General features: G+C 39.5%; 1 long non-coding RNA gene and 1 pseudogene across 1 annotated transcript in view; one reads left to right on the forward strand and one right to left on the reverse strand.

The window, feature by feature from the left end:
- The window catches only part of LOC107974338 (uncharacterized), a 134,164-nt gene that overhangs the window by 36,230 nt on the left and 73,547 nt on the right, over positions 1-24,387 (reverse strand). The window lies entirely within an intron of this gene.
- On the forward strand, positions 15,628-18,145 carry LOC461365 (heat shock protein HSP 90-beta-like; annotated as a pseudogene).

A 24,387-nucleotide genomic window follows, 5' to 3' on the forward strand; every position in this document is an offset into this window, starting at 1 on the left:
ACTGTTTAGTACAACATTTCCCAAACTTACCTATCCTTTTATTTGCAGTATTTATTAACATCCTAAGAGCACATTTTGGACTTGGGAACCTCCTCTCAATCATATTAGAAATACTTTGGGTCAAGGGAAAAACTAAGTAAAAAAGGATAGAATGGATGAGTAAACTGTATTTTTGAACACTTTCAAGGAGCTTTTATTTGAAAAAATTAATGCATGGGCTATTCATTTCTGGGAAGATGGAGTCAGTGTACTTTTCCCCACTCCTCCCAGTACAAACACCTAGGAACCTTGCACATTATCTATAAAACAAACATAAGGAGACTGACAGAGAGAATCAGGAAGACAGGCTAGGGAAATTGGGATATGAGACACAACATGGTGATGAGTTCCCTCCGTTTTCTTTTTGTCTTACATATACCAGACTTGTAGTCGAAAAAGCCAGCAACCCAGAAATGCAGACAAGCACAGACTCATAACTCGTAACTCCCAACGAAAGTCTGCTCTCTCAACTAAGGATGAGGGAAGGGGATATCTAGCAAGACAGATTTTTTTTTTTTTTTTTTTTTCTGAGACAAGGTCTTGCTCTGTCACCCAGACTGGAGTGCAGTGGTGTGATCATCGCTTACTGCAGCCTCAACCTTTCAGGCTCAAGTGACCCTCCCACCTCAGCCTCCTCAGTAGCTGGTACAAACAGGTGCTCACCACGATGCCTGGCTAATTTTTAATTTTTTTTTTTTTTTGTAGAGATGAGGTCTCACTATGTTGCCCAGGTTGGTCTCAAACTCCTAGGCTCAAGTGCTTCTCCCCAGTTGGCTTCCCAAAGTGCTGGGATTACAGGTGTAAGCCACCACACCCGGCCGAGACAGAAAACTTTTGCCAATAACTGCTTACTCCAATTAAATACCAGAGAACAACTGTCACCCTCTTCCTATGAATACCAACAAAGGCTCCGTGGAGAGCCAAGACTTGCACCCTGGAGAGAGGTGTCACCAGATAACACACTCCCTTCACTAGGTGTGGTCAAAGAAGACTAAGTAGGGATCCAGGACTTTCATTCATCAGCATGTAAAGAGCCCAGCACACCCCTTCTCACGGTGTCAGTGGAGGTTGTGTAGGGTGCCTGGACTTGGACTACCCTCACCCAGCAGTAATGAGGCACTCCTCCCCTGCCCTACAGGGGTGGCTTCAGAGGAGGCCTGGTGGAGAGTTAAGACTTTCACCACTGCCCAGTGGTAATGATGCCACTGACCCGTGGTGTCAGTGGAGACCACATGGGGAGCCAGACTGTCCAGCACTAAGGAGGAGCCCCAACACCTATCAGAGTCTTCTTATGCTTACTTTATATATAATGTCCAATGGAGGCCACATGGGGAATCTGGGCTTCCATCTCCACCAGGCAGTAAGGAGCAGAGGTTTTCTCTGCTAAAACAAAACAAAACAAAAACAATTAAACTATCAAAAATGCCAATTAAAACAGAAAGTTTGAAAAAGTCTCAGTCTCATAAAATAATATGAAAATGTCCAGTTTTCAATAAAAATTCACTCATCATACCAAGAAACAAGCTTTCAAGATGAAAGTAAAAACGCAATCAATAAATGCCAACATAGAGATGATAGAGGTGTTACAATTATCTAACAAAGATTTTAAAGCAGCCATGATAAAAATGCTTCAATGAGCAATTACCAACACACTTGAAACACATTTTAAGAAGATAGAAAGCTGCAACAAAGAAATAAAGATATAAAGGAGACCCAAATGAAATGTTAGAACTGAAAAATACAATAACCCTTGGTTATTCAAGATAAATAAGATTTTCAAGATAAAAACCTTGGTGAATGAGCCCAACAACAGGATAGAGGAGACAGAGAAAATAGTGAACTAGAAAATATAACAATATAAATTACTCATTCTGAATCACGGAAAGAAAATAGAAAAAAAGGGGGGTGCACCATGGGGAAGAGTGAGACTATTAAAAAAGATCTAAATGTGTGTCGCTGAAATCTCAGAAGGAGAGGAGAGACAAATAATGGCTTTAAAAAAAAAATTTGGCATTTGTTGAAAATATATTGGCTTCCATTATGGTCATTCATTTTCTAAGAAGTCATACCATGTGGAGAATATATAAATTGTAACAGCCGAGAGCTGTGTTAATGTTCACAGGTAGTACTGAAGAACTGTTCCCTTTCTGAATGCCTAGAAGATCTCCAAGCTTGGCTACCATCTTCAGTAGTACTATTATTTTTTACTATGTATTCTTTAAAAACTAATGTCAATAGCCATACAAATTTGCCAACTAAAATCAAGCAACACAACAATATTGAGTATTCTGTTGAGTCTTTCACAAAAATAAATGAGCACTTAATATGTGCCTTTTGTATGTAGGGTTCATCTCTTTCTAGAAATTCAGAATTGAATCCAGATCTCCTGGCATTAACATGAGTTGTCTGTAATTGTCACACTAAATTTTTCCACTGTGTACTCTGAAGTACAGCCTGGTACTCTTGAAGTTGGCTGGTTTCATAACTGCCCAGTTTCTGGCACAACAAGAAGAGGCCCCGAGTATGTGTGTATTCTGTGTCACAAGAACTCTTGAATATCTTTCTAGTCTTGAGGTTTGCTGGATGCCTCTGCTTCCATGCAGATGCTGTAAATGCCCTGAGGACAAGGCCTGTGTCTATCTTGTTCAGCTCTGTTTCTTTGATATACGGTAGGTCCTAAGTAAATGTTTGTAGGATGGGTGGAAAGATAGAAGGATGAATGAGAGAAAGGAAAGAAGGCTGGAAAGATGAATGGAAGGTAGGTGGGTGGAAGGAAGGAAAAAAAGAATTTTCATTTTGGTATTTCTCCCTTGCATTATTAGTAGTTATATTTTTACCATTCTTAAGTGGATATATTTCTGAAGATCTGGGTATTTGGGTATCCCAAGATTTGGGAAGATTTATAAAACAAGATCACAGAAGTATAGACCAGTTGGAAGGGGTTGGGGAGAGATATCATGAATAATAGTAAAATCAGAATTATATAAAATCTAATTTTTTAATATTTCCAATCATCATAATTATCATCACAAATTAATAGCTTAAAATGTGCTTCTAAGAAGATCTCTCTTCCCATAACTAGTGTTAATAAACAGATTTTAAGGTATTTATTTAAAGCAAAAACAAAAAAACAAAACCCACATTTGGCAAAAGACATAGAACTACAGAATCAAGAGGCTGATTAAACCCTATATGGGATAAACCCAAAGAAATTCATAAATATTGTATTGTGAGATATATCATATGTCATGTCTGTATGATATTTCATACACATATACAAATACACACATCACACACATATACATTTAAATAATCTTTCTATATTAATAAGTATATATACATAAATTATAAATCTCAAGATCCATAAAGCAGTTTTATAAATATATTTTTATGTCTATGATGTGTTTATATATATATATATATATATGTTTGTGTGTAGACACACACGTATATAGTTCTGGAAAAAAGAATAAGGAATACTCCATGTCACACCTACACATATTTTAATAAACCAAATGATAAAGAGAAGAAAGTACAAAAAACATAAATATTTTCATTAGAGAAAAATCAAAATCAGCATTTCATAGAAGTTTCATTTCATTTAATACTTACGAACGTCTTATGAGATAATCATTATCACATTTATTTCACCAGTGAGGAAACTGAGATTTAGAAAAAGTAAGGGATTTACCTAAGGTCATGAAGTCAGCAGATATTGGAGATGAAATTAGATCTCAGGTCTTCTTCCCATCTCCAAGCATCTGCTATTTTTATCACACTAAACCATGTTATCCAGGCAAATAATACAATTTTAAATGTGGAAAAGTATTTGAAATTTTCCAATGGCTTCTGCACATATTCATTCTTCAAAGTGATCCTGCACATTTGGAAGGGTAGACATTATTCATTCTACTTTACACTTAATGGAACTGAAACAGCAAAACATTAATGACTTGCCCAAGGTCAACTGATACATCAGGGCCAAAAGCCAAATCTCCAATTTCCTGAGCTGGAGTTATTTTTCACATCACATTCCTCCTAGTGAAGCTATAAAACAACAATGTCATTGCATCCCTAGGAGTTGTCAGAGGAAAATCTCACCAGCTCGGGAAGTGGCATTGGGCAGGAAAGGGGTGGGGGTGACACGGCTGTGACACAGAACTAACTGGAGTCCTGGAGGGGAGGGAAACCCTTCCTTCAGGTGAGGCAATAAGCCACATCCTTGACTATTTGTGTGAACATTTAGAAGAGTTCCCCTGGTACCTTCCACAAGAATTTGTCTTTGGCCTATACTTGTCATTTTTGGTTACAGCAAAATATTTTTCTGAGAATTTTAATTAGATAACCTTTCCTTGACTTCTTGACCTGCCAGTGTTCTTCAGCCCTGCACACTTTTAGATGTTTCCCTATATCCTGGAAGACGCAATCTTTTCGGGATATTGTCACTATTCAGAGTAGTAAAAGTCAGACAGCGATAATAACAACAGAAGGATAAAATGAATAGAGGGCTTACTCTATACCTTGCATTACATCAAGTTCTTTACATGGATTACCTCATTGAATCATCAAAACACACTGTGAGGTAGGTATCATTATCATCCCCATTTTGCAAAATTAGGAAACTGAGACATAGAGAAGCTAGGTAGTTTACATAAGCCAAACAACTTGCAAGTAGCAGAACCAACAATTGGCTCCAGAGACTCAAACCTTAACTCTGCTGTATGTGACATCATTGATTACCCAACAGTTGCATTTTTATTGACCCCTATTAGGTAAAACGACTACTAGTATTACTAACACTAATAATCATAGTTAACATTGATTGAACACGCATTGTGTATCAAGCACTGGGCTAAGGCCTTACACTAACAATTCCATTTAATCTTTGTCAACAATTCTGTGAGGCAGATATTATCAATATTACAGTCAATTAGCACAGAAAGATTAGGTAACTTATTCAAGGTCACACAGTAAACAATTGGTTTGAATTTAGGAAGTCTAACCATAGTATTAGAGTAATTTTTTAATTTAAATTTTAAAAGGAGAATCTGTGGCCTATTCATAGAATTAAGCTTACTCATCCAAATGTCATTTGAACATTTGTTTTAAGAGTGTAGTGATCTACAGTGAGAACACATGGACACATGGTGGGGAACAACACACACTGTTGGGAGGAGGGAGAGCTTCAGGAAGAATAGCTAGTGAGTGCTGGACTTAACACCTGGGTGATGGGATGATCTGTGCAGCAAACCACCATGGTACACGTTTACCAATGTAACAAACCTGTACATCCTGCACATGTACCCCAGAACTTAAAAGTTGAAGAAAAAATAAAAATAGAGGTCCAGGAGGTGGCTTACACCTGTAATCCCCAGCACTTTGGGAGGCCAAGGCAGGAGGATTACTTAAGGCCAGGAGTTTGAGACCAGCCTGGGCAACAAAACAAGACTTGTCTCCATAAAAAAAAAAGGAAGAAAGAAAGAAAGAAGGAAAGGAGAGAAAGAAAGGAAGAAAGAAAAAGAAAGAGAGAGGAGGGAGGGAGGAAGGAAGGAAGGAAGGAAAAAAAGGAAGGAAGGAAATTAAAAAAAATTTTTTTCACCTGGTTAGACTGAGGGAAAAAATAATAATAGAATTTTTTTTTGAGACAGTGTCTCTCTCTGTCACCCAGGCTGAAGTACAGTGGTGCAGTCTTGGCTCACTGCAACCTCCGCCTCCTGGGTTCAAGTGATTCTTGTGCCTGAGAAGCTGGGATCACAGATGTGCACCACCATGCCTGGCAAAAAGAAACAAACAAACAAACAAAACAAACAGCATAGTGTTCTAACCAGCTAAGTGAACTAGTTCTTAACAAAATCCTGAAGACATATCTAATAGCAATCACTTACAAAACATTTCAACAGAAAAGTTTCAGTGTTCCATAGGTGGTAGAGCTCCAAGACCTCTGCAAAGTACCCACTGACAGCAAATATTTCAAATCTCCCCACGGACCCATCCTATCCCACATCATAATTTGCTTTTTACTTAAATGTAGTAGAGCATCATCTCTTCTACTCAAAAGTAAAAGAAAATAATCTGAACATTTCATAAGCTATTACAGCTAAGGTATTAAACTTGCCTAAAGGAGTAACAAACAAAAATAGGCTTTCAACTGTGTTTGAGTATTAAGGTTCTTATAGCCTGGACCTTAATATTCCTATACTTGTAAAGAAAGCAAGAGACATACATAAATGTATCAGTAGCTTTCTTTTGCTCTATGAAGGTGGGAGACTTTCTCTTTGTGGAAACGATGAATTTGGCACAAAACTGAATGAGTCATTTGATTAAGCACAAGTGAATGCCAAGCCTTCTGCTGGAGAAAGAGGTTGGGGGATGAGGAGCAACCAGCTCCAAGTCTTCATGTAGAAAGTGGTATTTGGTGGGAGCTCTGCAACTCAGCAATCATTAAGATGAGGTCAAGGATGGTAACTCAGGAGTGGGCATAGACTGGCATATCCCCTTGGGAGTGGGGAACCTGCAATCCAGGGATAGAGAGAGGCACACCCATCTGGAATGGTACCTGGCCTGCCACCCTCAAGGAGCCTAGAAATAGTTGGCCTCTATGGAGGTGGGAGGCCGGCAGATGTTACAAATATCTTGAATTTGTATCTACTGGTATTATGTGTGGAGTTTCATGGTTTTCTTTCCTTACTGCATTATAATTTCCCTCTGTAACTTGTGAGCCTTCTGAAAAGTTTTTCTAAAAAGAACTTAGGGGCTCTTGTCCACATTTGAGGAAATCTGCAAGGGAGGAAGGAAAGACTGAAAAGTTGGTGATCTGATAGTAAGAGAATGAGTATGCGTATGGAAAGTGGCCAAGGAAACCAACAACAATCAGAGCAGAAATACCAAGAATAAAAGAATCTGATAAAATTACCAGATTCCCATAGTCATGTTTGATGGGAGCCTGGACTATTTGAATATTAAACAGGAGGCTCCTGGAGGCATCTTGGGTAGATTTACTTATTTTTTTCCTACCTTAAAAGATTCCAAATTATTTTTATTATGAACAAATAGTCACTAAGGACTCCACTATCTACACATAGTTGTCTTGGGAAGAATAGGATATAAAGAAACTAGGAAGTGCTTGTGGCTCAGAGTTAAAAAGCCTTGGAATTCTATCCAAGTTTTGTCCTTCATTTAGCTACTCTGAACCTCGGTTTCAACAACAGCATGAGCCCAATCATACCAAGCTTTGTATTGCTGCTAGGATGAAATCAAGTAACGTATATTAAGTGATGGAGGATTGTATTAGTTTGCTCTCACACTGCTATAAAGAAATACCTGAGACTGGGTAATTTATAAGAAAAAGAGGTTTAATTGGCTCATGGTTCTGCAGGCTGTACAGGAAGCATGGCTGGGGAGGTCTCAGGAAACATACAATCATGATAGGAAGCAAAGCAGGAGCAGGCCTCTTACATGAAAGGAGCAGAACCCAGAGGTTGAGGCGGGGGGTGCAACACGAATTTTTTTATTTATTTATTTTTTTTGAGATGGAGTCACCCTGTTGTCAGCCCGTGTCAGAGTGCAATGGCATGATCTCAGCTCACTGCAACCTCCGCCTTCCAGGTTCCAGCAATTCCTCTGCCTCAGCCTCCTGAGTAGCTGTGATTACAGGTGCCTGCCACCATACCCAGCTAATTTTTGTATTTTTAGTAGAGATGGGGTTTCACCATGTTGGCCAGGCTGGTCTCGAACTCCTGACCTCAGGTGATCCACCTGCCTTGGCCTCCCAAAGTGCTGGGATTACAGTCGTGAGCCACCGTGCCTGGCTGCAACACATTTTTGAATAACCAGATCTCACAAAAACTCACTCACTATCATAACAACAGTACCAGGAAGGAAATCCATCCGCATCATCCAGTTAACCTCCCACCAGGCCCTCTAACATTGGGGATTACAAATCAACATAATATTTGAGTGGGGACACAGATCCAAATTCTATCAAGGATTTTAACAGTAGAAATGAAAAGCAAATCTAAACAAATAACAAAAAATAAATATTCCTTACAATCATTTATTCAATTTTATGACAAGTCCATTAGCATGATTGTACATAGTACATCATCAGAGGCAATAATGGGAAATATGTGCAGGCCCACATCTTTCCAAAATGCATATTCTGTATTATCTGAATATATCCTAGCAGACACTAGAAAAAATAAATGCTCCTCCCCAAAGCAAAGAGTGGTCAAGTGTCCATTTCTTCTTGGTTCTACTATTGCAAGAGGAAGAATTGTTTTCTTTTAGGAAAAAAAAAAATTAGCTTCCTTCAAAGGCATTAAAGAAAAAGGGAAAATAAGGTGGCCACAAATCTTATTCTGGTAAAGTGCACCTGCTTATTTTATGTAAGTCTTATTTTTTACACTCTTTCTTTACCTGAACTCCCCAATACCTACACACACACAAAAAGAACATATCTCTCTTCCATTGACACACACAAAAAAACTTTTCTCACAAAAGAAGCAGAATTGTGTCTTTTTTTTTTTTTAAGTAAATTGATCTCTGCAAGCCATCACTTCATTGTGCCAGGAACTGGGTTTTAAACCCTATCTTCTCATCTAGGAATTGATTTGTGTTTAAAGGAAAAATAAAGCAGGAACACGGACATTTCCTTTTTCACGCTCATTTGAAAAAAACAAAAACAAAAAACTAATGGTGAGGTTCTGCCTGGCCTAAATGCTTTCCAAAGGAGACAGTAAGCTCCCACACAAAAAAACTAATAACTTAAAATTTCCCCCTCTCTTGTCCTCATTTGGGCTTAAAATATTACCAAGTATTAATTTTAGTGTTCTGCCTGGCTATTAAATCACAAACCACACTGGCTGGTGAGAAACGAAGAAAGAAAAGAACCATTATTCACAGGCAAACCAGACAGTCCCACAAATAGCTCTATAAAAGTAAACTAAGTTAAAATTTCTCTCTCCCTCATGAGTCAGAAGAGAAAGGTTCTAACTATCCAACTATGCCAGTTTGGGGTGGGAATTTTTAATTGGACAAGCAAACAATTTACTTAGAGATAAGAGATTAGCAGAGAAAGTATGATCGGGTTGGTAAAGATTTGCCTACATTTTCTCTTCTGATAAGATGGCGATACAGAGGCCAGAGAGCCTGAGACCTGATCAGACTTCCAGATGTGTCTCCTGCCACACATGACTGCACAGCGCAGAAGCTTACACTGTCATTCTACCATGTCACCGCACCTTTCTTTCTGCCTTGTCCAACCCGTTTCTCTCCACCTTCTGTCTATGACTTCTCCTTTCTTCCCTCAAAAATTCTCCACTCTCACCCTCCATTAGGCATCTCCCTCTCCAAATCTCTCAAAACATTGCCCATTTATATTGTATGGTCTACCCTCATTTGTCTTTCTTAGTGTTCGCTGGGCACATCTTCCAACTAGACTTTCGTAAGGTCTGTGAGAATGATGAACTTGTCCTTTCTTATCTTTCAGTTCTCTCATGTGCTTTGAACATGAAATAAGTAAACTATGTTTGCTAAATGTTTTCTAATTGATGATCTTTTGTTAGTACATCCTTTTATTTCCACCCCTCTCCCCATACACCATGGAATAAAGCCAAGAATAAAGCTGGAGTAAGGGAGATGAAATGTGAAGTAGCGTGTAGTGGGTGGAGGAAGGAGGGAAGGAGGAAAGCTCGGGGGAGAGGAACAAGGATACATGAAGACAGAAATGTACAGTCAGACTTCCCTGAACTTGAGCCCAAGAGGCAAAGAGATAGAAAACCCAGATAAATTTCATGACAGGGTTGGGCATTTCCTAGAGCAGAAGGAATAATTGCCTGGCTTTCCAGGGAACAGTCAAGAAGAGATCAAGCTTCACAAGGAAACATAATATCCAAAAAGATGCTCCCCAGGATATAACAGAGACACAGTAAGTGTGCTGTGATTAGGCAGACAGACAGTCAGATTAGCACTTGTTCTCCTCTCCAAGCTCTCAAGTGCGAGAGAGAAATCCAGAAACTCCAATGTGCCCCAGAGAAGGCACAGAAGAGAGCTGACCAGAGGGGTGGAAATCTTGCTGAGGGACAGCCATGGTGAATGAGGTCATAAAGCAGGCAGGCTGGATTAAGGCTGCATGGATGACATGGCAGAGATGTGAGGGGCCTACAATGCCAGCAACCCCAGGTAGGGTTAAGGCAGCAGAGGAGGACCACTGGGCCCGACCCAACTGAGAGAATAGGTAACAAATTCACCAGCTGCAGATTTTGTCAGAGGTCAACAGGGCATTCAGCATCCACCAGAGGCCCCAGCAGAGAGTACAAGAGCAAAGGAATTTTCTTCTTGCTTTAACTAAGCAAGTTAGTGCTATAGTCAAGTTTAATTGATGTCTGCAGGAGGAATCACCAAAAAGGAGTAAAACTTGTTTCCAGTTACCAGTACAGAGATTCCCAATTTAAAAAGATATGGGCAGTACAAGGGCCCCACAAACTTTCAGTCCATGTACAAAATGAAGACAGAATTCACTCCAAGAGGCCACATACACCAGATCCAATCAGGGTCAATTTAAGTTCATCATAATGCCACGTTTTGTTGTCACTTGTTTTCTGACCCAACACTTTGCCTAATTTGTACTAACCTGCTCAGGGAAATTGTATCATATTCTCAGAGGTGGAAAGGTCTTGTGTAAACAGAAATAATTATTTACGGAAAAGAGTTATAAACTGAGAGTACAACAGGTTCAAGGCTATGGCTTTTGCAGGCTGGAAAAAGTAGTCATACGTAGGTGAGTGTGTTCTCCCCCACCTTAAAGTAGGGCCCTCTTTATCCTTCCACCAAACCAAACAAAAACACACAGACAACAATTACTCTTTCAAGCATTAGCTCCCAAAAGGCAAATTTGGATGACAATTTCATGGGTGACAGAAACACATATGCCACACAGAAAATAAAACAACAATAATAAAACACACTAAACATTTCCATTTTCTTTCAAATTCCTTGTCAGATGCCAAGTTCATATTTCTTCTCCTGGCTCAATCCTTCCCCAAGATAGTCTTCAAAATCTCGTCTAGCAAAGTTCACATCTGTCCCTAAATTTGCAAACCACATTAGGAAAATAAAATCCTAAATTCTAAAATGAACCCAGTGGTAATTGAGCAAACATCTCTTGCTCTTTCATCATCAAGGTTCTCTTCCTCATGCCTCCACCCTAAGCAGAAGTCTCCATCCAAAAATAGTGGATTTATTCACAGGGGTACCTAATAAAAGTACATTAGATGCTGCCTATATATTTATAATTGTGTCACATGCACATAGTTGCAGAAATCTGGTTTATAACTTAGGTGTGGAATTTAAAACTAATAAAGCGATTGTATGTTCTCATGTGCCTCACTTTGTCTCCTGTCTAATGAGACATGAGACATAATGTTACATAGATTCTCAATGCTCAGGCATATGCACTCATGTTAATATACACTTTATTTCAATGCCATACTGAAAGACTAGGCACAATCATAGATGCTCAAGTATCACTGATATTGTAGGCCCTCTTCCAGCTACAACCTTGATTGTTTTCATACACACATTCTTTCCATCCACATCACATTTTCATTTTTCTCCATTTTTTAAATACGTCACGATTTTTAAAATGTGATCCTGTACCTAGCAGTGGCTTATTCTCTTATTGGTCTCCAAATCAGAGACAGGGAGATGAAATAGCTTAGGTAATTTATGAGTATTCCCATCATTTTCTAATGTGAGATATTCTTAAAAGTGTCTGGCTTTTGTCCTCAAATAAAGCTAAATTGGAATATCAGTTCTGCCACTTGTTAGTTTATTGATCTTGGATGAGTAAGAATCTCTCTGAGCCACAGTAAAATAATTAATAAAGCTTGTTATTACTTGGAAGAACAACATAACAATTGAGTGCCTACCATAACGTTTGTGTGAAGATTTAATGAGATGATAAATTTAAGTTTCTCAGCCAGTACCTGGCACATAGCAAGCCAGTATGTATAAACTGTCATAAGGCAGGTGCTGGGCTAAAACTTTAATGTCTGTTATTGAATTTAATCCAGACAATACCCCTAGGACCTGCATACTTTACTGTCTCCATTTTAGCCAATGAGGAAACTGAGGTCTAAAAAGGTTAAATCACTTGCCTAGGATCACACAGTTGAAAATAATGAAGAGCCAAGTCTGTTTAACTCCTTATCTGTGAGATGGGCATAATAATTCTTTCCCTACAGTACTGTTTTCAGGATTAAATGAGCTAATACTGTAACATGTAACATGTAACAGTCACTCAATACGTTTTCATTTCCTTCCTGTTCTGCCCATGTGTAACTCCTGACTTACAATTTATCCCATCAAATTAAAAATTATTAATAACTAAGATCAGAGCAGAATTGAAGGAGATAGAGATATATAAACCCTCCAAAAAAGCAATGAATCCAGGAGCTGGTTTTTTTGAAAAAATTAACAAAATAGATAGACCGCTAGCCAGTCTAATAAAGAAGAGAGAAGAATCAAATAGACACAATAAAAAATGATAAATTGAATATCACCACTGATCCCACAGAAATACGAGCTACCATCAGAGAATACTATAAACACCTCTATGCAAATGAACTAGAAAATCTAGAAGAAATGGATAAATTCCTGCACACATACAACCTCCCAAAACTAAACTATCGGGAGAACCCACCCCCGATAATTCAACGTTATTTCACGTAGGTTCTTTTCTATTTCCCTAAGTGTCTGCTGGTCTGAGAAATAAAGGCAAAGAGCACAAAAGAGAGAAATTGTAAAGCTGGGTGTCCAGGGGAGACATTACATGTCGGCAGGTTCCATGATGCCCCCCAAGCCACAAAACCAGCAAGTTTTTAATAGTGATTTTCAAAGGGGAGGGAGTGTACAAATAGGGTGTGGGTCACAGAGATCACATGCTTCAGAAGGTACTAAAATATTACAAGGCAAATGGAGGCAGGGTGAGGTCACAGGACCCAGGTGAAATTAAAATTGCTAATGAAGTTTCAGGCACATATTGTCATTGATAACATCTTATCAGGAGACAGGGTTTGAGAGCGGACAACCAGTCTCACCAAAGTTTATTAGGCAGGAATTTCCTCGTCTTAATAAGCCTGGGAGCGCTATGGGAGACCAGGACTTATTTCATCCCTTACCTACAATCGTAAAAGACAGACATTCCCAGAGCAGCCATTTCAGAGACCTTCCCCTAGGAAGGCATTCTCTTTGCTGACAAAAAGAATTCAGCGATATTTCTCCTATTTGCTTTTGAAAGAAGAGAAATATGGTTCTGTTCTGCCCAGCTCTCAGGCAGCCAGACCTAATGGTTATCTCCCTTGTTCCCTGAACATCGCTGTTATCCTGTTCTTTTTCCAAGGTGCCCAGATTTCATATTGTTTAAACAATTTGTGCAGTTAACGCAATCATCACAGGGTCCTGAAGTGACATACATCCTCAGCTTACAAAGATGACGGGATTAAGAGATTAAAGACAGGCATAGGAAATCACAAGAGTATTGACTGGGGAAGTGATAAATGTCCATGAACTCTTCACAATTTATGTTCGGGAGATTGCAGTAAAGACAGGCATAAGAAATTATAAAAGTATTAATTTGGGGGAACTAATAAATGTCCATGAAATCTTCACAATTTATGTTCTTCTGCCATGGCTTCAGCCAGTCCCTCCATTCAGGGTCACTGACTTCCCGCAACACTAAACCAGGAAGAAGTCAATAACAAGAATTATTATTTTACACCCAGCTTTACAATTTCTCTCTTTTGTGCTCTTTGCCTTTATTTCTCAGACCGGCAGACACTTAGGGAAATAGAAAAGAACCTAAGTGAAATAACGTTGAATTATCGGGGGTGGGTTCCCCTGATAGTTTAGTTTTGGGAAGTTGTATGTGTCCAGGAATTTATCCATTTCTTCTAGATTTTCTAGTTCATTTGCATAGAGGTGTTTATAGTATAGAATAAATCTTGTTATTGAATAGATCAATAACAAGTTCTGAAATTGAGGCAGTAATTAACAGCCTACCAACCATAAAAAGCACAGGACCAGATGGATTCACAGCTGAATTCTACCAGTGGTATAAAGAGCTGGTACCATTCCTCCTGAAATGATTCCAAACAATTGAAAAGGAAGGACTCCTCCCTAACTCATTTTATGAAGCCAGCATCATCCTGATACCAAAACCTACCAGAGACACAATAAAAAAAGAAAACTTAAGGCCAATATCCCTGATGAATATTGATGTGAAAATCCTCAATACAATACTGGCAAACCAAATCCAGCAGCACATTAAAAAACTTATCCACCACAATCAAGTCAGCTGCATCCCTAGGATACAAATCTGGTTCAACATATGCAAATCAATAAATGTAATCCATCACATAAACAGAAGCAAAGACAAAAACCACATGATTTTCTCAATAGATGCAGAAAAGGCCTTTGATAAAATTCAACATCTCTTCAGGTTAAAAACTTTCAATAAACTAGGTATTGATGGAACATATCTCAAAATAATAAGAACTATCTATGACAAACCCACAGCCAATATCATATTTAATTGGCAAAAGCTGGAAGCATTCCCTTTGAAAACTGGTACAAGACACAGATGCCCTCTCTCACCACTCCTATTCAACATAGTATTGGAAGTTCTGGCCAGGGCAATCAGGCAAGATAAATAAAGAGTATTCAAATAGGAAGAGAGGAAGTGAAATTGTCTCTGTTTGCAGATGACATGATCCTATATTTAGAAAACCCCACCATCTGAGCCCAAAAACTCCTTAAGCTGATAAGCAACTTCAGCAAAGTCTCAGGATACAAAATCAATGTGCAAAAATCAAAAGCATTCCTCACACCAACAATAAACAAGCAGAGAGCCAAATCATGAACAAACTCCTATTCACAATCACTACCAAGAAAATAAAATACCTAAAAATACAGCTAAGATGGGATGCGAAGGACCTCTTCAAGGAGAAACATGAACCACTGCTCAATATAATAAGAGTGAACACAAACAAATGGAAAAACATTCCATCCTCATGGATAGGAAGAATGAATATTGTGAAAATGACCATGCTGCCCAAAGTAATTTATAGATTTGATGCTATTCCCATCAAACTACCATTGACATTCTTCACAGAATTAGAAAAGAACTACTTTAAATTTCATTTGGAATCAAAGAAGGTCATGTATAGCCAAGACAATCCTAACCAAAAAGAACAAAGCTGGAGGCATCATGCTACCTGACTTCAAACTATACTACAATAATGCAGTAACCAAAACAGTGTGGTACTGGCACCAAAACAGACAAAGACCAATAGAATGGAGCAGAGACCTCAGAAATAATACCACACATCTACAACCATCTGATCTTCAACAAACCTGACAAAAACAAGCAACAGGGAAAAGATCTCCTATTCAATAAATGATGCTGGGAAAACTGGCTAGCCATATGCAGAAAACTGAAACTGGACCCCTTCCTTACACCTTATACAAAAATTAACTCAAGATGGATTAAAGATGCTCTCAAGTCACTCCAGCACAGCGTTGGTGCTGCCTGGGTATCAGAAAGCAAGCCCACGTTGCTCTCCAGTACGTGTAAGCCTTTTCTTTTCAAGATGCCTGAGGAAGTGCACCATGGAGAGGAGGAGGTGGAGACTTTTGCCTTTCAGGCAGAAATTGCCCAACTCATATCCCTCATCATCAATACCTTCTATTCCAACAAGGAGATTTTCCTTCAGGAGTTGATCTCTAATGCTTCTGATGCCTTTGACAAGATTCGCTATGAGAGCCTGACAGACCCTTTGAAGTTGGACAGTGGTAATGAGCTGAAAATTGACATCATCCCCAACCCTCAGGAACGTACTCTGGCTTTGGTAGACACAGGCATTGGCATGACCAAAGCTGATCTCATAAATAATTTGAGAATCATTGCCAAGTCTGGTACTAAAGCATGCATGGAGGCTCTTCAGGCTGGTGCAGACATCTCCATGATTGGGCAGTTTGGTGTTGGCTTTTTTCTGCCTACCTGGTGGCAGAGAAAGTGGTTGTGATCACAAAGCACAACGATGATGAACAGTATGCTTGGGAGTCTTCTGCTGGAGGTTCCTTCACTGTGCATGGTGACCATGGTGAGCCCATTGGCAGGGGTACCAAAGTGATCCTCCATCTTAAAGAAGATCAGACAGAGTACTTAGAAGAGAGGCAGGTCAAAGAAGTAGTGAAGAAGCATTCTCAGTTCATAGGCTATCCCATCACCCTTTATTTGGAGAAGAAACAAGAGAAGGAAATTAGTGATGATGAGGCAGAGGAAGAGAAAGGTGAGAAAGAAGAGGAAGATAAAGATGACGAAGAAAAGCCCAAGATCGAAGATGTGGGTTCAGATGAGGAGGATGACAGCAGTAAGGATAAGAAGAAGAAAACTAAGAAGATCAAAGAGAAATACATTGACTAGGAAGAACTAAACAAGACCAAGCCTATTTGGACCAGAAACCATGATGACATCACCCAAGAGGAGTATGGAGAATTCTATAAGAGCCTCACCAGTGACTGGGAAGACCACTTGGCACTCAAGCACTTTTCTGTAGAAGGTCAGTTGGAATTCAGGGCATTGCTATTCAGTCCTCGTCGGGCTCCCTTTGACCTTTTTGAGAACAAGAAGGAAAAGAACAACATCAAACTGTATGTCCGCCATGTGTTCATCATGGACAGCTGTGATGAGTTGATACCAGAGTATCTCAATTTTATCCATGGTGTGGTTGACTGAGGATCCGCCCCTGAACATCTCCCGAGAAATGCTCCAGCAGAGAAAATCTTGAAAGTCATTCGCAAAAACATTGTTAAGAAGTGCCTTGAGCTCTTCTCTGAGCTGGCAGAAGATAAGGAGATTATAAGAAATTCTATGAGGCATTTTCTAAAAATCTCAAGCTTGGAATCCACAAAGACTCCACTAACCGCCGCCGCCTGTCTGAGCTGCTGCGCTATCACACCTCCCAGTCTGGAGATGAGAGGACATCTCTGTCAGAGTATGTTTCTCACATGAAGGAGACACAGAAGTCCACCTATTACATCACTGGTGAGAGCAAAGAGCAGGTGGCCAACTCTGCTTTTGTGGAGCGAGTGCGGAAACGGGGCTTCGAGGTAGTATATATGACTGAGCCCATTGACGGGTACTGTGTGCAGCAGCTCAAGGAGTTTGATGGGAAAAGCCTGGTCTCAGTTACCAAGGAGGGTCTGGAGCTGCCTGAGGATGAGGAGGAGAAGAAGAAGATGGAAGACAGCAAGGCAAAGTTTGAGAACCTCTGCAAGCTCATGAAAGAAATCTTAGATAAGAAGGTCGAGAAGGTGACAATCTCCAATAGACTTGTGTCTTCACCCTGCTGCATTGTGACCAGCACCTACGGCTGGACAGCCAATATGGAGTGGATCATGAAAGCCCAGGCACTTTGGGACAACTCCACCATGGGCTATATGATGGCCAAAAAGCACCTGGAGATCAACCCCGACCACCCCATCGTGGAGACGCTGCGGCAGAAGGCTGAGGCCGACAAGAATGATAAGGCAGTTAAGGACCTGGTGGTGCTGCTGTTTGAAACCGCCCTGCTATCTTTGGGCTTTTCCCTTGAGGATCCCCAGACACACTCCAACCACATCTACCACATGATCAAGCTAGGTCTAGGTATTGATGAAGATGAAGTGGCAGCAGAGGAACCCAATGATGCAGTTCCTGATGCGATCCCCCCTCTTGAGGGTGATGAGGATGCGTCTCGCATGGAAGAAGTCGAATAGGTTAGGAGTTCATAGTTGGAAAACTTGTGCCCTTGTATAGTGTCCCCATGGCTCCCACTGCAGCCTCGAGTGCCCCTGTCCCACCTGGCTGCTGGTGTCTAGTGTTTTTTTCCCTCTCCTGTCCTTGTGTTGAAGGCAGGAAACCAAGGGTGTCAAGCCCCATTCCCTCTCTACTCTTGACAGCAGGATTGGATGTTGTGTATTGTGGTTTATTTTATTTTCTTCATTTTGTTCTGAAATTAAAGAATGCAAAATAAAGAATATGCCGTTTTTATACAAAAAAAAAAAAGATGGATTAAAGACTTAAATGTAAAACCCAAAACCATAAAAACCCTAGAAGAAAACCTAGGCAATACCATTCAGGACATAGGCATGGGCAAGGACTTCATGTCTAAAACACCAAAGCAATGGCAACAAAAGCCAAAATTGACAAATGTATCTAATTAAACTGAAGAGCTTCTGCACAGCAAAAGAAACTATCATCAGAGTAAACAGGCAACCTACAGAATGGGAGAAAATTTTTGCAATCTACCCATCCGACAAAGGTCTAATATCCAAAATTTACAAGAAACTTAAACAAATTTACAAGAAAAAGCAAACAACTGCATCAAAAAGTGGCCAAAGGATATGAATAGACACTTCTCAAAAGAAGACACTTACATGGCCAACAAGCATATGAAAAAAAGCTCAACATCACTGATCATTAGAGAAATGCAGATCAAAACCGCAATGAGATACCATCTCATGCCAGTCAGAATGGCAATTATTAAAAAGTCTAGAAACAATAGATGCTGGCGAGGCTGTGGAGAAATAGGAACGCTTTTACACTGTTGGTGGGAGTGTAAATTAGTTCAACCATTGTGGAAGACAGTATGAGATTCCTCAAGTATCTAGAACCAGAAATACCATTTGACCCAGCAATCCCATCACTGGGTATATACCCAAAGGAATATAAATCATTCTACTATTAAGACACTTGCACACATGTTTATTGCAGTGCTATTTACAATAGCAAAAACATGGAACCAACCAAAATGCCCATCAATAATAGACTGGATAAAGAAAATGTTGTACATATACACCATGGAATACTATGCAGCCATAAAAAGGAATGAGATCATGCCCTTTGCAGGGACATGGACAAAGCTGGAAGCCATCATCCTCAGCAAATTAACACAGGAACAGAAAACCAAACACCACACATTCTCACTCATAAGTGGGAGTTGAACAATGAGAACACATGGACACAGGGAGGGGAACAACACATACCAGGGCCTGTGGGGGCTGGGGGGCAAGGGGAGGGAACTTAGATGATGGATGGGTCAATAGGTGCAGCAAACCATCATGGCACATGTATACCTATGTAACAAACCTGCACATTCTGCACATGTATCCCAGAACTTAAAGTAAAATAAAAAAATAATAATAAATATATAAATAAAAATAAATATTAATGTTATTCCATAGTATTGTTATCTCCAAAAGGCTTCGATTTTGTGAAGGGATTTTTTAAAGTAGAACTATTCATAATTTCATATACAGCAAGTCAATATATATCCACCGCATTGCCATATTCCCAATACTCACCAAGATAAATGCAAACCTCAAAGTTTACCATTTACTCATTATCATATTAGACATTCAGATGGTAATCCAAGTAGCAGTTTACTCAGATTAAACACACTAAGCAAGTCAAGATAAGAATATCAAGATTAAATTATTATTTAGAATTATTTTTAAAGGGCTTATTTTTTCCTTTTAAACCATTCTAAAATTAACACATTTTCACTTTCCCCCAGCATCCAGACAATTCTCAGGCTATTAAGTTCTTTTTTCCTGAAGTATTTTTCTGTCCTGAGCTCAATCCTATGCCCTATTCTTAAGTCTGTAATGGTTTCCAGTCACCTATTAAACTACTTAGAAAATCTTTCATCTGACATTCAAAGTCAACCATGATCTTATTCAAAATGAATTTTTCTGCCTTAATCGCTCTCCCTGATATGTGTTCTACCCTATACCAACTATTCTCCAAAACCACTCATTGGCTGTCTTTACTCGTAGGATTCTCTGTCTGGCTTACACCAGCTTGTTTAGAAAAGCATGTACCCATTTCAGAACCGTAAATTTCCATATACATAATTCTGTGAGAAAATCAGCTTGCTTTCCAGTTACACATTCATAAGCATTCATATGGTCTAATTACTACAAACCCTTTGTATGCTCTGCATATAAATCACCAATTAGCTTCCAGTTTAAAAAAATTAGTCCCTTGTGATTTTATGTGAAAATGGGTGACTCACAGCGACCTGCCTGATTTTCATTCATAAGAAACAGTGGCATTGGTGTAGGAGAATGAAAACAGGGAAGGTATGTTGAAATTCTGAGAGGAAGAGGGCCACCCTCCGCTGTGTGAGGCAACTTACACTTCACACCCAGGGGAAGTTGACTCATTTCCTCCCCTCTCCTCAATTACCTCTGAAGCCTTCTCCTCTTTCTTCACCTCTTGCTGAAGCCGCCACTCTTGCCACTGATTCAGTGAATCACAGAGAGGTCACCCAACCAACCAGGAAAAAAATCTGGGTTAGAGTAGGAGATGAAGAAATATGTTCTCTTTTCTCAATTAGAGAAAAATAAAAGGAAATTCTCCAGTGGGAAGTTTCTACAATTATTAATAGAATTGATGGAACTATACAGTAATTTTTTAAAAAATCTTCTTATTCAGGTATATGTACATGATGCACTGCATGGTGTACAAATCATAATATGCAACTCACTGAATTTTTACATATCTACGTAGGTATACATGTATCTATGTATGTGTGTTGTGTGTATGAAAACCGTGTAATCCCACCACAATCAAAAGATAAAACACATCCAACATCCAGAACACTCATGTTCCTTCCCAGTCAATATGCACCATCTGTCCTCACAGAGGTAATTGTTCTGCCCTCTCCAGCCATACATTTGTTTCCCTTGAAACAAATCTTGTTTCCTGACCTTCTCGTCATTGGACTGTAGCACCTACTTTTTTTGTGTCTGGCTTCTTTCCCTCAGTCTTATATTTGTGGAACTCATTCCTATTGTTGTATATAGCAGCAGTTTGTTCTTTTTTATCACTATATAATTTTTCTATTCTCTGGATTTTATGAAAAAAGCTGCTATTATGAATGAGATGCCATAAACATTCTTGCATGTCTTTTGGTGGATTTACAAAAACTGCAATAACCTTTTACCTAATCTTTCTACTTCTGCTTCTCTGCTTCCACCTGGCTTTCACACCTACATCCCAGGAATCTCCCTCAGTCGGCTGGAACCCCGGTCCTGCACAGAGCTCAACGGGTCCCTCACTGTCAGTGGAGCGCATTATGACTCCAAACGAGACTTTCAAGACCCTACATGACTTGGCCACATCCCACCTCTCCAGGCTTATTTCTTGTCTAATTTCAACATTTATCACCCTCCATAGTCTCCAGTCAAAATACATAGCTCACAATTCTCCACACATGCCCCAAATGTTTGTTTGTGAACATACCAATCCCTCCCTACCCAGAAAGTATTTTCCCACCAATTATAAATATGTGAATTTCAAAAAAAGTGTTTACCTCAGATAATTTTAAAGACATGTTCCTGACATGACTTTAAGGAAAGGTTATTAAAAAAAACATAAATGACTTAAATGGAATTTTCCACTCAATTTGGAAGAAACTAGCACCATATACCTAGGACAATTTTGCTCATAGGTTAAGCTTAGGGGCTTTGAGGAATGCTGGCTCTCCTACTTCCTAGCTGTGTGACTTTGGTTAGAATATTTCACTTTTTTTAGCCTTAGTTTTCTCATCTGAAAAACTGAAGCAGAAACCTCCCTCACAAGATAGTTACAAAGAAGAGATAAAATATTGCATACAAACTACTTAAAACAGTGACATGCACAAAATAAACATACAATAAATAGTATGTATCATTATTAACAAAGAAGTGATACATCTTAGAGGCTAAGACTAAAAACTTGGGGACCAGATATCCTGGATTCAAATCCCAGTTCCTAGCTTACTAGCTTCCACTTACTAGCTGGATGACTTGGGTACATTGCTAACCAATCTGTGCCACAGTTTCCTCACCTATAAATGGTGGCTAAAATAGTACCTTCTTCAGAGAGAGTCACAAGGAATAAAAGAATTAACCTATACAAAGCACTGGATCTGACAAAGTGAGGGAAACATAATTCTCAGCTACTTATAGCACTGCTATTATTACATATCCACAACTACTATTACCAGTATGTTTAAGAGAATACTATCATTCTTGTAGATTTGAAGTTTTGATAGACAAAGAAAAGACTCAAGGTTATTAACCTAGAGATCTTTCGTTGATACATTATTCCAAATAAGAGAGAAAACTCTATAAAGGCAGAATGGTGGACCCAGAGGTACTATTACTGTGGTATGATCAGTAACACATGACAACAGTGTCACAGACTCACACGACAGAGCTATCAACATCCAAAATGAATTCATATTGTGAAACGGGCATCTTTGAGCATCCTTGTTTTTCTCTGACTAGAAGGGTTCTCCACTGGGCAATGGACAGAAGGTAGCACTTAGTAATTCACACTGACACCATCTGTGCGTCCTAAGACCCCTTATCAACTTCATCTTTAGGACCTGATCACCTAAGGAAAGCAGGGCTCCCTAACACTAGCTTCTAAGCTGTACCAGGGTAATCCATACTTTCCAAAGACAAGTAACAAGTTATAAAAAGAATAAGAGAGTAAGGCTGGAGTTCAGTGTCTATAGTTAATAAAATGATTCCTTATTTTATTATTTTATTTCTATTTCACAGATAAATAAACTGAAGCAAGATAAAGTTAAGTAAGTTGCCTATGGCCAAATAACTCAGAAGAAGCAAAAGACAGGCTATAAATACACAAACTTGAATCCATAGCCTAAGCAATTCCCACACAAAGAGCAAACCTTTTCCTTTTTTTGGTTGGTGGGGATTTCTTACTAGTAACTTCCAAGAGATAAAACCCAGTGGAAAAATAAGTTCAGATAAAGAAATTCCTCATATCATTTTAGAGTCCAGTAAAACTAAAAGGTGGGCCAGGCACAATGGCTCGTGCCTGCAATCCCAGCACTTTGGGAGGCCGAAGCAGGTGGATTGCTTGAGCCCAGGAGTTTCAGACCAGCCTGGGCAACATGACGAAACCCTGTCTCTACAAAAAATACAAAAATTAGCCAAATGTGGTGGCATGTGCCTGTATTCCCAGCTACTTGGGAGGCTGAGGTGAGAGGATTGCTTGAGCCCACGAGATTGTGGCTGCAGTGAGCTGAGGTCACGTCACTGCACTCCTGCCTGGGCAACAGAGTGAAACCCTGTCTCAAAACCAAAAATATAAATAAATAAATAAATAAATAAATAAATAAATAAAGGGGGTCAGCTACCTCAGGAGCTATCCTTTCTGTGGACCTCTCTGAGGTACATTTTGTTGACCAATAAGAAATGGAGAGTGAGGGGTCGGGTGTGGTGGCTCATGCCTGTAATCCCAGCATTTTGGGAGGCTGAGGCGGGTAGACCACGAGGTCAGGAGATCGAGACCATCCTGGCTTACACGGTGAAACCCCGTCTCTACTAAAAATACAAAAAATTAGCCTGGCGTGGTGGCGGGTCCCTGTGGTCCCAGCTACTCAGGAGGCTGAGGCAGGAGAATGGCGTGAAGCCAGGAGGCGGAGCTTGCTGTGAGCCCAGATAGAGCCACTGCACTCCAGCCTGGGCAACAGAGCGAGACTCCGTCTCAAAAAAAAAAGAAAAAAAAAAAGAAATGGAGAGTGACGAGGAGAGTACAGGAGCAACTTTTGCCCTGATTTCCATGGAGCCTTAATTTTCTGACAAGAAGAAACAGAATGGACATGTTTAAGTGTAGAGGCTTTGGGGATCACTGAAGTCTGTAGGTAATTTGCAGGTAGTTTTATGATTCTGCTGTCACAAATGTGTCTGTAGAATGCTTCGAGGTTCCATCACTCCCCTCCGTTCCCCTACTTTACCCAATTTTTTACTTCTCCTGAATCATTTTCATTAACATATTCAAAAATTCTGAGTTGAGTTGCTGAAGAGAAAATGTTTGAAACATCCCATTTTGCAGAAAGACAACACTTGTATTTTACTTTAGGGTTGGACGCTTTCTCAATAAGCCCTGCTAAGACTTACACATGTTAAAATAAAACTTCCATTTTAAACTTCTAAGGCACAATATTTATTCATAACCTCAATCACCACTTGAAGCATTAATCCATTTAATGGATACCATGTTAAAAATTAGAAAGAGCTCACGATTGTCTCATTGGAAACACTAATACTGACAGAAAAGTGGAAAGACAACTAAACAGAAAAACCACGAACTACTTCCAAAGTGGTATTGTGTTCAAGAAAAGTGGAGAGAGCGTTTTGTGTAGTGGTGAGTGAAGCCAGTTAAGGGCAAGCTTATTTCAATCAGTCACTTGTCGGTGGAGATGGCCTCATTACCATCTCTCCTTT

This window comes from Pan troglodytes, chromosome 3, assembly GCF_028858775.2.
Source record: "Pan troglodytes isolate AG18354 chromosome 3, NHGRI_mPanTro3-v2.0_pri, whole genome shotgun sequence".
In the NCBI taxonomy this organism is placed as follows: Eukaryota; Metazoa; Chordata; class Mammalia; order Primates; family Hominidae; genus Pan; species Pan troglodytes.